The sequence below is a fragment of the Ranitomeya variabilis genome, chromosome 8 (genome assembly GCF_051348905.1).
Source record: "Ranitomeya variabilis isolate aRanVar5 chromosome 8, aRanVar5.hap1, whole genome shotgun sequence".
NCBI classification, from domain to species: domain Eukaryota; kingdom Metazoa; phylum Chordata; class Amphibia; order Anura; family Dendrobatidae; genus Ranitomeya; species Ranitomeya variabilis.
Window position 1 is genome coordinate 188,308,428 of NC_135239.1, and position 13,200 is coordinate 188,321,627.

The 13,200-nt window shown below is 40.2% G+C and overlaps 1 protein-coding gene across 3 annotated transcripts in view; it reads right to left on the reverse strand.

Moving 5' to 3' along the window:
• ERC2 (ELKS/RAB6-interacting/CAST family member 2) overlaps window positions 1–13,200 on the reverse strand; it is a 1,115,226-nt gene that overhangs the window by 856,766 nt on the left and 245,260 nt on the right. The window lies entirely within an intron of this gene.

Sequence of the window (13,200 nt, forward strand, 5' to 3'; positions counted from 1 at the left end):
AAAGGGGCAAAAAGGCAGATGTGAATGGGGCTGTGCTACAGTTGTCTACACATTGACACTATCACTTTGACCCGTTCATTCTGAGGAGCAATGATGTTCCTGGCAGTCATATCACCAATGATCAACAAGTGAAGGTTTATCTTAGCTTGGTTCTTCAAAAATTAAGTTAAACATGGTAAAAATAGGTATTTAAAATTTATCACTGTACAATCTAATGCTTGACAATAAAACACAAAAACACATTTATTTTTTAATGATGTCACTTAACCAGGATCCTTGTTGGCCTTGCATGACTCATTGTCAATCATAAATTACAAATAATCGCAGATTTTTAAGCAACGATAAATATACCCTCGATTTATAGTAAGTAAGGAAACAGAATAAATTAAAGTAAATGTATCACAAGGGTCAAAAGGAGAAGTAGAGGACTTGCCAACATTAACCAGTGAGATTCTAAGTGCAATTTTATTTTTAGCTTTTCAATAAACAAATGCAGCAACCAGACCGGTTGGTATGAGTAAGTATTCATTTTTTTTTTTTTTTATAATTTATAGAACAGTTAAACAGTGGATTGAGATTAGCTCAGCACAGAATGGGGTTTTACTCCTTAGAACATTACCAGCCATCTTGCATTAATTACAAACCTATAGAAGACAGCTAGAAATTCCCCGAAAATTCCCCTCTGCTTTACTACCAAATGAGCTTAGTGGAATCATTCATCAAATAAAATTTCTGATATCCAGAAGGTAATTTAAGTGACTGATTTCACTTTATTAGGGGCTGAGCTGTAGTACCCAAGAGCTCCCAGTAAACCGTGTACGGAGATGTGGTATTCCGACTCTAGACGCTGTTTATTGGTTGAACAGTTGACCAGTAGGGGTGCCGTCGGTCAGACCTCCACCAGTCTAATACTGATGACCTACCCTTAGGATTTTTTGGTTCTGGACAACCTTTTGAAATTACTACAAAAAAATACCCAATTGTTTTTACCTTTATCATGAGTGAACTTTTACCCACAGCAGATCCATGATATATTGGAAGTTTAGATTAGAGAGTCTAAAAGTTATATAAAGAATCACAGGCAGTTTTCAAGAATTTCTTGGCAGCACACGCTAAACATGTTGTTAGTACATGGACTAGTCTTCGTAAAGGAACAAAATCTCCCCAATCTCCAAACAAGGCTGCCCAGCCCGATTTTGAAGGGAACCTGTCAGCATGATTTTGTAATGAAAAGATATGGCTGTAATGGTACTGTAATACTGATTATAGTGATACCTTTAGAGAAGAAATCCGCTTTGTTGTTCTTCTTTAATCACCATTTGAGGTTTTCTGATAATTAGATTTCGGTGCACAGGGGCCGGACTGTGAATGGGGTCTTCTCCTCCCTGTCTGTGATTCCCAGCCCCTCTACTGCCTCCGGTCTGTGAATGACAGATCTTCTCTGTTTGAAATTTCAGCAGTGACCTGTCATTCCAAGGCAGGCAGAGGGGCTGGAGAATCACAGACGGGAAGGAAAGGCCCCGATGCACAGTCTGGCCCCAATGCACCGAAATCTTATCAGAAAACTTCAAATGGGGATTAGAGAAAAACCACAAAGCGGATTTCTTCACCAAAGGTACCAATGCAATCTGTATTACAGCACCATTACAGCCATGTGTTTACTATACATTATAACATCATGCCAACAGGTTCTCTTAACATGTAGGAAAATGCTAATTACGCTTTATATTAGATTTTAAACTATGGAATAAACCTTAAAGTCTTTCACCTACTGAAGAAGTGCTGGATCGATCTCCTTCTGGGGGTAAACATACGGCAAGCCACAAATTGTTCTGGCAAGATTAGCTGCTTGCCAGGTGTTTAAGAAGTTGAACCTATGATAATTAGCCCCTTGACTGTCTTCATTTACATAAATGGAATTTTGGGCTATATCCACTTTAACCAATTTTACAGTATATTCTGATAGGACCAATTTAAAGAAGAAACTATAAAATCCCACTAATTTCTGTAAAATGCAAAGAGTTCAAAAAATATTAGGCCTATGGATATAATCCCCTTGCACTGAATATTGCAAACATCCGAGACTTTTCTGTGCCACAAGGTAACGTCTACCGGTTTAACTGATCCATTAAATAAATGTACATAACAGGTTCCGGTTAAACTTTTATGAGTGCTCATCTTTAATACCATGAATAAGTAAAAGATATCTGCAGATGGAGGCCTCAATGTAATATGTAGTGGGGTGGTGCAAGGTAATGAAGCTCGACTCAATACGTGATATTTTCTTACAATAATTTTACAAACGGTATCCGATATAAAAGGAGGCCACGGTAATTTTATCCGAGAGGCAGAAATGAATGAAAGGAAATGTTAGACACTTTGATAAACAATTTAGGTAGGAAAACATTCGAGCCATTTCGCAAGGGCTCATGGGCATCTTTTAAATTTTTCAAAGATACAGGTGTCCAGAAAATACCATGAAAATAAGTAAATAAAGAAGTGGCCAAATAGATGACAAGGTCCATAAAGTGGCCAGACAGTATGTACTGTAATTTGTATAATACAGAATTGGTGGTGACGTCTTTTGGGGGTGGATTATACGGTAGCAGTAGATATCGGAGTGTATAAGCAAGCTGAGACACTCACCTTTAATGATGGACAGCTGCACCTTTATATTTCCTCATCAGTCCAATGATCAGGTAGGGATGAAGCCATGGTTGGACTGGCCCACCAGAGAATCGGAGAATTCCCCGGTGGGCCCTGGCTTCTTCTTCAGGAAGGTTTATAGTGCAAACCTTGCTGCTGCTATGGGGCTCTTGAGTAAGGGAGAAATGTGGGCCATCAGAATCAAATCCTCTGGTGGTCCCAATGTTCTTCAGACTAACACTGGATGAAGTAGTGCACTGTCCACGTCAAGAGCAGAGTAAATCCAAATGCCTGTAAGGTTGCTGGACCCTTCTTTATTGAGATATACAGCAAAAGAAAACCAACCGGTTTTTGGCTCCTGACCGGAACCTTTGTCAGGTGGGTATAAATTTAAACTATACTCTTGGGATTTTAATCATAGTGTTATGAAGTACGATAAAAAATTATATTGTATTACCATTTAGCCAGAAAAATCTATGTAAATAATTTAATGCCTGAAAAAAGACACAAAAGTATTCTAGGAGAAACTAGTAAACTGGTCTGATGAAGGAGCCTGGTGATCTGAAAGCTTGCAAATATATTTTTTCTGGTTCTGGTAAAGGTATCACTCCTAGAATACTTTTTGTCTTTTTTGGAAGGGGCATAAAATATTTACATTAATCAGAGTGTTACAATGTCTGAATCTTCTGATTTATAAGATACTGACACATTACGGGACTTAATTTTTTATTTAAATGCCAAGACTGGCGCTGTCCATTGCATCTGGTCATGTGCTTGCTTCCAAGTTGTAGCATTGTGGGAATTGGAAAAAAAAGTGCTTTCAACTCAAAATGGTTTTCGTTCTGCTCTATAATAATAACAAAAATAATGGTGCCATTTGGCTTAGTCAATTGTAACTTATTCTGCAGAGTCTGCAAGTTTCCACAAGGGTTAATGGGTTAATTTCAAATTAGTCAGATATAAGCCCCGAATCAAAGATTTCTTCCAGAATTCTGAAAAGTGAGTCTGCACAAAACTGTTTGTGACTTTTGGCATTCTTCATGCGTTTTTTGCCCAGCTCCGACAAAGTAGGCGGAGTTGCGGAGGGACATGGGTATGGAGATCCTGCTCATCAAATTCATGATGAGCGGCTGTGTTCCTTACACCAAAAAAGTTACTCCTATCTCTGACTGGAGTAAGGACTGTAGCAAGGCAAACACGAAGGTGCACGCCTTCCTGATTCATCAAGAGGCATACAGCTCTAAGGGTAAGTTCACATTTGTGTATATGTGCGCAGCGTATCATCTGCATATGCAAACGCATGCCAAAACGCATGAAAATGCATGTTTACGCAGCGTTTTTTATCAGCATCAGCTTATGCATGACAGCAAAAAACCGCTGTGTGTGCATGCATTTGTATGCGTTTTTTGCCGGTGTTTGCATTTTTTATGCGCATGTGTTTGATATTTCCAGGAGGGCATGTCTCAATGGGCGTGTCTCAATCAGTTCCAGGACATGTGCAGTCCGAAGTATGCAAGCGCATCAAACGCATGCGTACGCAAAGACACATGCGTTCCCATAGAGAGTAATGCGTTTTTTTAACGTACTCATCCGCATGCGCATGCCTGCACATATTTGATAAATTTTTGACTCTTCCAAAAATGAAATATGTTGCGTTCATCGCGCTCAGCCACACACCGCAAAAAAACGCATGCGTATGCAAAAGCTTGTGAACGCATACAAACGTATGTCCATGCATACACCATGTCAAAGATAGGTACGCATGACGCATGCAGATCTATGCGGATCAAACCCTGCACACACAGACGCAAATGTGAAACCACCCTAAGTGAATCAAGCGCCTCACACTCCACACCGACCCCTCAAAAAACACTGGTCTTGATGAATCGGGGCCATAGTGTTTTACCAGTGGCTTTGATTGAGGTCAACTGTAAATAGAAAGTGTTGACTCTATTGACATTACCCAGTGGAAGAAGCACGGAAAATAAACATTTAAAATTGGCATAGAAATGGATATTAAAGATAATGTTTAAAAAAAAATTGCAATTTTTTACAGTACATTACCTCCAGCTGGAGATGGTCAGTAGATATGACTCACAGGACCAAGATCCAGTGGTCATTTTCAGTATTCTGTGGCAGTCAAACCACCTCCTACTTGCCAGCATCTCACGCACCTCTTCTGATTAGTAGGGCCGGTGTGACGGTATGTGTGCATCATGCTGCAAATATGATGCTGTACCAGGTCTACAAATAAGAAGAGGAGCTGTAAATTCCAGCAGATGGGAGGCAGTTTGCATTACTCCCCTTCCAGAGGCTTAGGACTACTAATTTGGCCGGTGGTACATGGTTCTCCAAATTTATTTGCTCATCAATATTGACCATGCAAAAAATATTCAGTGGAGACATAAAAAGCACAAAACTACTAAGACATATCTCCCTACAGATGTATTTGTAGGTATATTGGCTCATAGATTACATATAGCATGTTTCTAAGAGAGGAATGAAAACTAGACAAAAGAAAAATAGAACAGACAACAAACTAAAGGCCAGGTAATAGAAGCGTCAGGCTACCACATGGCAGGTGGCGGAAACAAAGAAATGTTGAAAGAACAAGGTCAATGAAAGGACTGTGAAATTGATATAACAAAATGATATAAGATGGTTGGTGCATGATGAATACAACAAAAGCGACTTTGCAGTTAATGCAGAACAAATCAATGAGTGAAGGAACACAAGGATGAATGGATGACCGTAGTAAGTTCCTCCTTGAATGAAGTCAATAAATAATGAATTTGTTGGTCCTGTCAATGAGGATCAATGGAAAGGGTGGACATTCTGATCTGCAGGATGTAGGGTCACTATCTTGAAAACATACCTGGGGAACAAGTAGAAAATTAGCAAAGAGCCACCAGTCTATATTAAAGGTCATCCTCACAACAAGTAGAGTCAATTTATAGGGAATGTGACATCAGAAAATGACCTATTGTTTTAAAGGGTACCTATCACCAGTTTGAGCATGTTAAACTGGCCGCATAATGAAATAGTGGCTGCAGAGCTAAATAAAATTTAGATTTTTTTTCATTACTCCTCAGAGATACTAGCTTGCAAAGTTTAGGTCATAATTTATAAAGTCCAAGAGAGTGTTACCAGAAATTCTTCTATCAGGGTGTGTACTTCTTCTCCTGTAACACCTTGACGAATCATAATCAGGAGGTGTCATACAGGAGGAAAAATAGAACACGCCCCCACAATAGCCTAGAGCAGGTTTTTTCCTGTGCGAACATGTAATGACAGTCAAAGTTCCTCAATGATCTCACTGCAGAGCTGTGTGTGATTACAAACCTGATTGTCAGAGTCAGTCTATTGCTGCTGACGTACATATGAATTTACTAAAAGAACAAAAACTTTGAATCTAAAATAGCCCCAATGGGCAGTGTGAAAATTGCAAGATTTCCAATTTTTATTTTTAATACAGATTGTGATATCAGGAAAAAAATATTCCCAGCACTTAAAAAAAAAGTTTAATACAAAAACTTGATTTACACAGTAGATCGTTTTGATGACACTTTCCATTTAAAGGGGATCTGTCATTGAGAACAGTCACTCCTGTGCAATTAATAACTCTAAAATCAGGGCAGATAAAGACACCCTTCAAGTTGTTCCAGAAAAGGAAGTATTTCTCCCAGAAAATTATTGTAATTACACATGTTTTGTTATACACTTTTATTTCTTTTGTGTGTATTGAAACAACACAAACAAAACTGAGAAAAAAAGGCAAATTGGACATACCGTAATTTCACACAAAACCTCATGGAACTGTATGCCAATACAACTTTGTTAGGTCTTGGCCAACATCTTTTCCAACTTATCCCATACAAATAAATGTTCAGCCAACTACTTATGTTTTTTCAATGTGAAGAGGGAACAAAAGCGGTTGTGAATTCTGCTCTTGGGCTCCCTCCGGTGGTTGTTGGTGGTAGTGCAGTTGTCTTGGGGTTGTAATCCAGGGCAGGTGTTTCTGCTGATTTCAGCTCTATTAGGTATTTAGGTGTGCAGGATCCATGAGTCCTGGCCAGTTGTCCATTGTTCTTGGAGGGATTGCATCTCTCTCTGGTTCCTCATGCCCTGCTGCCAATTCAGCTAAGATAAGTGTCTGGTTTTTTGTCTCTGTGCACACATGCAGTGTGCTTTGCAATTCAGTGCAATTCATTGTGTTTTTGTCCGGCTTAGACTTTGTTTGGATTTTTCAGTCATGCTGGATTCTCAGGAGATGCAGATATACTTTCTATGTCTTTAGTTAGATGTAGAATATTTGTATTATCTGCTGTGGATATTTTTAGGATTTTAATACTGACCGCTTAGAATTCTGTCCTATCCTTTTCTATTTAGCTAGAAGTGCCTCTTTTGCTAAATCCTGTTTTTCTGCCTGCGTGTGTCTTTCCTCTTATACTCACAGTCAATATTTGTCGGGGGCTGCCTATCCTTTGGGGTTCTGCTCTGAGGCAAGATAGAATTCCCATTTCCATCTATAGGGGTATTTAGTCCTCCGGCTGTGTCGAGGTGTCTAGGACGTGTTAGGTACATCCCACGGCTACTTCTAGTTGCAGTGTTAGTTTAGGGTTTGCGGTCAGTACAGGTACCACCTACTCCTGAGAAAGTCTCTCATGCGGCTCCAAGGTCACCGGATCATAACAAAAAGCGCTGGAAGACACCTCTGGGGTTGAATTACCTCCAGAACAACCTGATCAAGCTTTTAAATTCAACTTGACCAACACTTATCACTCAGGAATTTTGGGGTGGTGAAGTGTCAGACCACAATACAAATTAGAGGGTTGGTTGAACCCACCTAAGACAGCAGAACCAGCCCACTATGTTATGTTTATGGGGCCCTGCCAATTTTTCCTTGACAAATAATGCTGTGGAAATGAAGAATTGGGCAGTTGGAATTTCAGAGAAGATAAGCAGCTTTCTCCTCTGTCCATGGTAGAGATTGCGGTCTGCCTTACAAACATTTGTCCAACAGCCCATTTGTATGGCCAGCTTTAGACCCAATTTCAACAAATCACTTTTTAGCACATGGGCCTCCCAACAAGAGGTTGACTTGGGATGTTGCAAGCTAAGACCTCAACTAATCAGGCGGGTACTTCATTTTCTCATAGCACCCCCACAAGGGAAGTGAAAAATTGCACAGTGTGAAAAATCTGTGCAATCATCCAAAGGAGGAGCTGCTGTTTGTAGCTATTTACAGCTGAGGCTAATAGATCTCCTAAATGTGTAAATGGGGGAATCAGTTCAATTAATTCAGAATTTAATTCAGAATTCTCCAAGACTAGGTGCAATTTGAGTTTTTCAAAAAGTTTGTAGATCAAAAACTGAGCAGAAACTAAGTAGAAACTCACCAAATCAAAACTGAGTTTCCATTCAGTTTCTGCTCTGAAATCTAAGCATAAATACACTGGTTGTTGTGATTCCTGAGTTTGCTTATGCCAGAAATGTGGATTAAACATCTTAACTCTAAGTATTATGGCACTTTGTATAGTTGCAACAAAATATTGTTTCGGCATCAACACACCAGTCCTGGCCAAAATGGGCATGACGTGGGCGGACGTGGCGTGGTCAAGCTTGCCCATCAAATTCATCATAAGTTATGCCACGCAATTGGCCAATTTTTTTCCAGAGATGTACACCCTCACCTAACAATAGTGCAAGCAGGGTACCAGATGGAATAATAATTATTTCCACAATTGGATGTGTTTAAATAAAATGTTCCTGTGCTGAGATAATCTTATAAATGTTCCCCTGCTGTGTACTGTGTAATGGCTGTGTCTGACCGTAGAGGAACATGGTCTGATCATACCACATCTTTTGGGTAGGAGAAAAAAAATATACAGACATTACAGCATGGGATCATAAATGATTCTTTCTTTGAGGTATAACATTGAAAACAGGCAGAGAAATATTTTATCTCACAGAATCAGCTGTGATCCAGTGCTGTAATGTCTGTATACTCTTTTTCTTCCCCCCTGCCCCAGGAGCTGTGGTATGGTCAGACCATGTTCCTGCACCGTCAGACACAACCATTACACAGTACACAGCAGGGGCACATTTATAAGATTATCTCAGAACAGGAATATATTTATTAAACACATCCAATTTTGGAAATTATTATTATTCCAAGATCTATTGATTAAAATGAACTTTTGTTAGTGGGAAAACACCGGGTGTTTTCCGATTGCAAAATGGCATCCGGATGCATGCATCAACGGGGGCCCATAGACTGTAATGGTTGCAGCAGAATGAATGTGCGTTCTGCCGTGCACCATTTTCTGGAGTGTATGCTTACAGGAGGCGGAAACTCACATGCAGTCTACTATGTCCGAATGTTTGCCTCCTGTAGGCATACACTCCCGAAAATTATGCACGGCAGAGCAAACGTGTCACCATTACAGTCTATGGCCCAGTCGGCGCATGCGTCCAGACCCTGTTTTGAGGGCGATTTCAGACGTATGCCCCAATGGGGACATAGAATACAATGTGAAAGAACCACTAGGCCATCCTTAATGAATTGCCCCCACTGTGTGCACATAGCCTAATAGCCCTTTCCACTTCCTGCCGCCTTCAACTCAAAAACATTTCACAGATCCGTACATTCCTAAACCAATAATCTGCAAAAACCTTAGTCCATGCACTCATCTCCCGCCTCAACTACTGTAACCTCCTGCTCTGTGGCCTCCCCTTGAACACTCTTGCACCCCTCCAATCTATACTAAATTCTGCTGCCCGACTAATCCACCTGTCCCCCCGCTATTCCCTGGCCTCTCCCCTCTGTCAATCCCTTCACTGCTCCCCATTACCCAGAGACCCCAGTACAAAAACCTAACCATGACGTACAAAGCCATCCACAACCTGTCTCCTCCATACATCTGTGACCTCGTCTCCCGATACTTACCTGCATGCAACCACCGATCCTCCCAAGATCTCCTTCTCTCCTCCCCTCTTATCTCCTCTTCCTGCAATTGCACACAAGATTTCTCTGGCGCATCACCCCTACTCTGGAACCCTCTACCCCAACACATCAGACTCTCGCCTACCATCGAAAACTTCAAAAAGAACCTGAAGACCCACCTCTTCCGACAAGCCTACAACCTGCAGTAACCACCGATCAACCAAACCGCTGCATGACCACCTCTATCCTCACCTATTGTATCCTCACCCATCCCTTGTAGATTGTGAGCCCTCGTGGGCAGGGTCCTCTGCCCTCCTGTACCAGTTGTGACTTCTATTGTTCAAGATTATTGTACTTGTTTTTATTATGTAAAGCGACATGGAATAAATGGCGCTATAATAATAATAGAGCATTTAAAAATGTTCTCTCTACATCAGAACACTCATGTAAGTTTACAAACTGTAACACACACAGCCATACATACATAGTAACAAAGGAAAAAAGATAAATACATTAATAAGTAGAAAAACAGCAGCGTAGTATTCATAGCCAAAGAAATGTAATGGAAATAAGTTGATTAATGTACGCTTAAAGAGTAAAATGTTGTCTGAGCACACAGGCTGAAAGCATTAACACTTTGTGACTCTCTGAAGAATAAGCAACAACCATCACCTTCAAACACCAAGCGCATTTCAACTATAGATGGTCCATTACACTAGAGCCAAAGAATGAGAAATATCTGCTGTGTTAAAAGCCATGCAAGTCGTAAGATTTCACACCAATAAACTACGTTGTTTCTGAAATCTTACAGCTCTGGAAAACGTTCTTACGATGACATCAACCCAAATTGTGTGGAATCCCACACCTAAAATCTATATGCATGAATGTGTGTAGGGTATAATAGGTTTTATTAACAAAGTTAGGTGCTTTTATTTTATATTGTGTTCTAAAGTTGGCCCCAGAAAAAAAGGATCTTGAGTCTGTTATTTGCACTGTGCTTAAGAGACCTTCTGCAATACAAATGGTGTAAGGTCACTGGATATTAACAAAGGGACATCCTAAAATAGCAACCCATGTCCACATGCCCTGCTAAGACAAAGACTTTACAGAAGGGCGAGGGAGAGTCTTACTCTGGACCCCCGTACTCTGTTAGCCAGGCCAGAAAGTCGCTTACAAAGTTTCTGGTAATGCTTGGATGTAATACTTTGGCCTGCCAAGTAACAGGGATCAGCTGATCGCTGAGCCAACTTCATCTCGATTAGACAAACCCATTGTGGTCACAAAGGTTTAAAGGCGTTGTCTGATATTTGATTAAAAAAAAAGAGTCTTTTTGCTTTAAGAAGTTCATTCTTTAAAAGAATATTCCCATCTCAGACATTTATGGCCTATCCAGATGGAATTCGGAGGCTGGAATTGAGCAAGGGAGATGTGTCCTCTTCCACTTTTGTCTTGGATGAAGTGATATCTGGAGATTGGTCTGGAGACCATGTGAGCAACTCCACAAAGAGGCCTTCACAAGGGAAAATCATACTGGTCCTATTTCCAGGATTATGGTGTGGAGTACAATAGCTGGACCCCTCTAGTCTTCATTCCAAATCCCTTAACATCTCGACATTACATTGATTTGATCCTGGAATCAGAGGTACGATCAGAGGGTCCCAGGAGCCATTTTATAAAAACTTCAGGAACATGTTGATCATGCTACTATGGGCAGCCTGCATAGTCCAAACATGATACCATAGCCTGCAGTGTCTCCAAAATTGTCTCCCTTGGAGGATATCTGGGGCATTATCAGTCTGCTCATTGCAAAGGAAGCTGCCAGCAGCAGATCTTGATGATTTATCTTCCCATACTGATCCTATGATTTGTGGAACGCATACTCAATAAAAAATACATCTAAATGTTCTGAAAATTTACTTTCCGTAGTCTAATCATTTGAATATCATTACCATGTCTATCCATACTGTGATATCCATAACTCCACAACTTTTTCATCTTCGTGTTACAATTTCAATGTTGAAGAGTGGAAAGAAATAGAACAAATAAACTTAACTGCTTCATGAAATAAAGAGAAAAATGAAACAGACGCTTGGACAGCAAAAAGATATGGATATGTGAACAGCCCAAAAGACTACAATGAGTACATGTTCTGTCTGTGAAAAACATTGATAGAACAAGTTCGTGAAAAACAGACGTCTGAATGAGGGCTTAGACGAAGTTTATATTACTAGGATTACATTCTATAGATATTTTTTTTCTGCACCTGGTAGTTAAAAAACCATCAACATTTTGGGCTTGTCTTGCTCAAAATCTCATCATCTTGAAGAATTCCCAAATGAAATAATTGCAGTGTAATTGTTCCTTTTATTAGTCTTACATTTTATGCTCGGGCTGTCCATACCAAGGCTAAGCTCGCGTAAATCATAAGCTAATGGAATGGGAAAACAATCAATGTTAATTTGCTTTCCCACCGTGAACGACACAAAGCTATAGCACAAATGCAAAGTAAATTCCGTATCATTGATAATGACATTATACACAACTGTGTCTCTACTTAAATGTAATCCAGGTAAAGGATGTGGTTTCCATCCAGTAACTCACTGAACACATTTTTATGGCAGCGATCTGAGGCTTCCTTGTGAATGTCAATAATTCATTATAAATATAGCAAAGACTATTTCTTATTTGCTCATTGAGCTGGAACAGCTGGAAACTAATAAATCATAAAGCTGTTAGTGTGTTTGGTTTGGACTTACAGAGCATTAATAAAAAAAAATGTTAAAAAAAAGTCAGCCACGAATGTCAGCCTAGTGTGCATATATCTATAGTATTGCCTGTGAGCGCCTAACAAACATCCTTAGAGCACAGACTCCTCATATATTCAGCATTTTACAACTCTGAACCATAGTTACTGCCATTAATGTTGGCCATTTTTGGATGGAATTTAGGAAAAATCCCCATTTTGACCAAAGTCAAAGGGGTAATGCTTCTACTTCTATTCATTTTTCTCTCTGGAGACAATTTGCATATTTAATTTCCCAGAGGAGCATGCATGGTTTATAAGTCTCCTCACTCTGACATGCCAGGCTTAGCTTGTCACTCTCAAGAAGGAGAAACATTCCCCCTTAGACCTCAATCCAGAGCCTCTCGCCAAGCAAAATCTGATCTCATACTTTGCACTGGTGAGGGGCAACACCCCAAAACTGAGATTCTGGATTGGCTTTTATGCTGTCATATTGCAAGGCTTGCTAAAGAGTCGATTTTGACATTTAGGATTGCTGTTTCCAATAGGTGGCGCTAGAGATCTAGTCCTCTCTGAAGAGACAGTTCGCATATCATGTGTTGGCTGCAAATTCTTGGATATGTTGGAGTAATTGGCATTAAAGGGTACGTCACCTCGGAAAAAGCCATTTACCTTCAGATATAGGGTCTATATACGAGTTACAATGCTGCCTGACACCTGTACTAAAAGTGCGGCTATCATGGGAAAATGGACTTCTTACCTCCTGGGAGTTATCGGCTTTCAGTCATGGAGGCCTGCATGGAGCAAATACAGTTATCGCTCACTATTTTGTAAGCTGCGGCTATATGCACGCCTCGGCACTGTG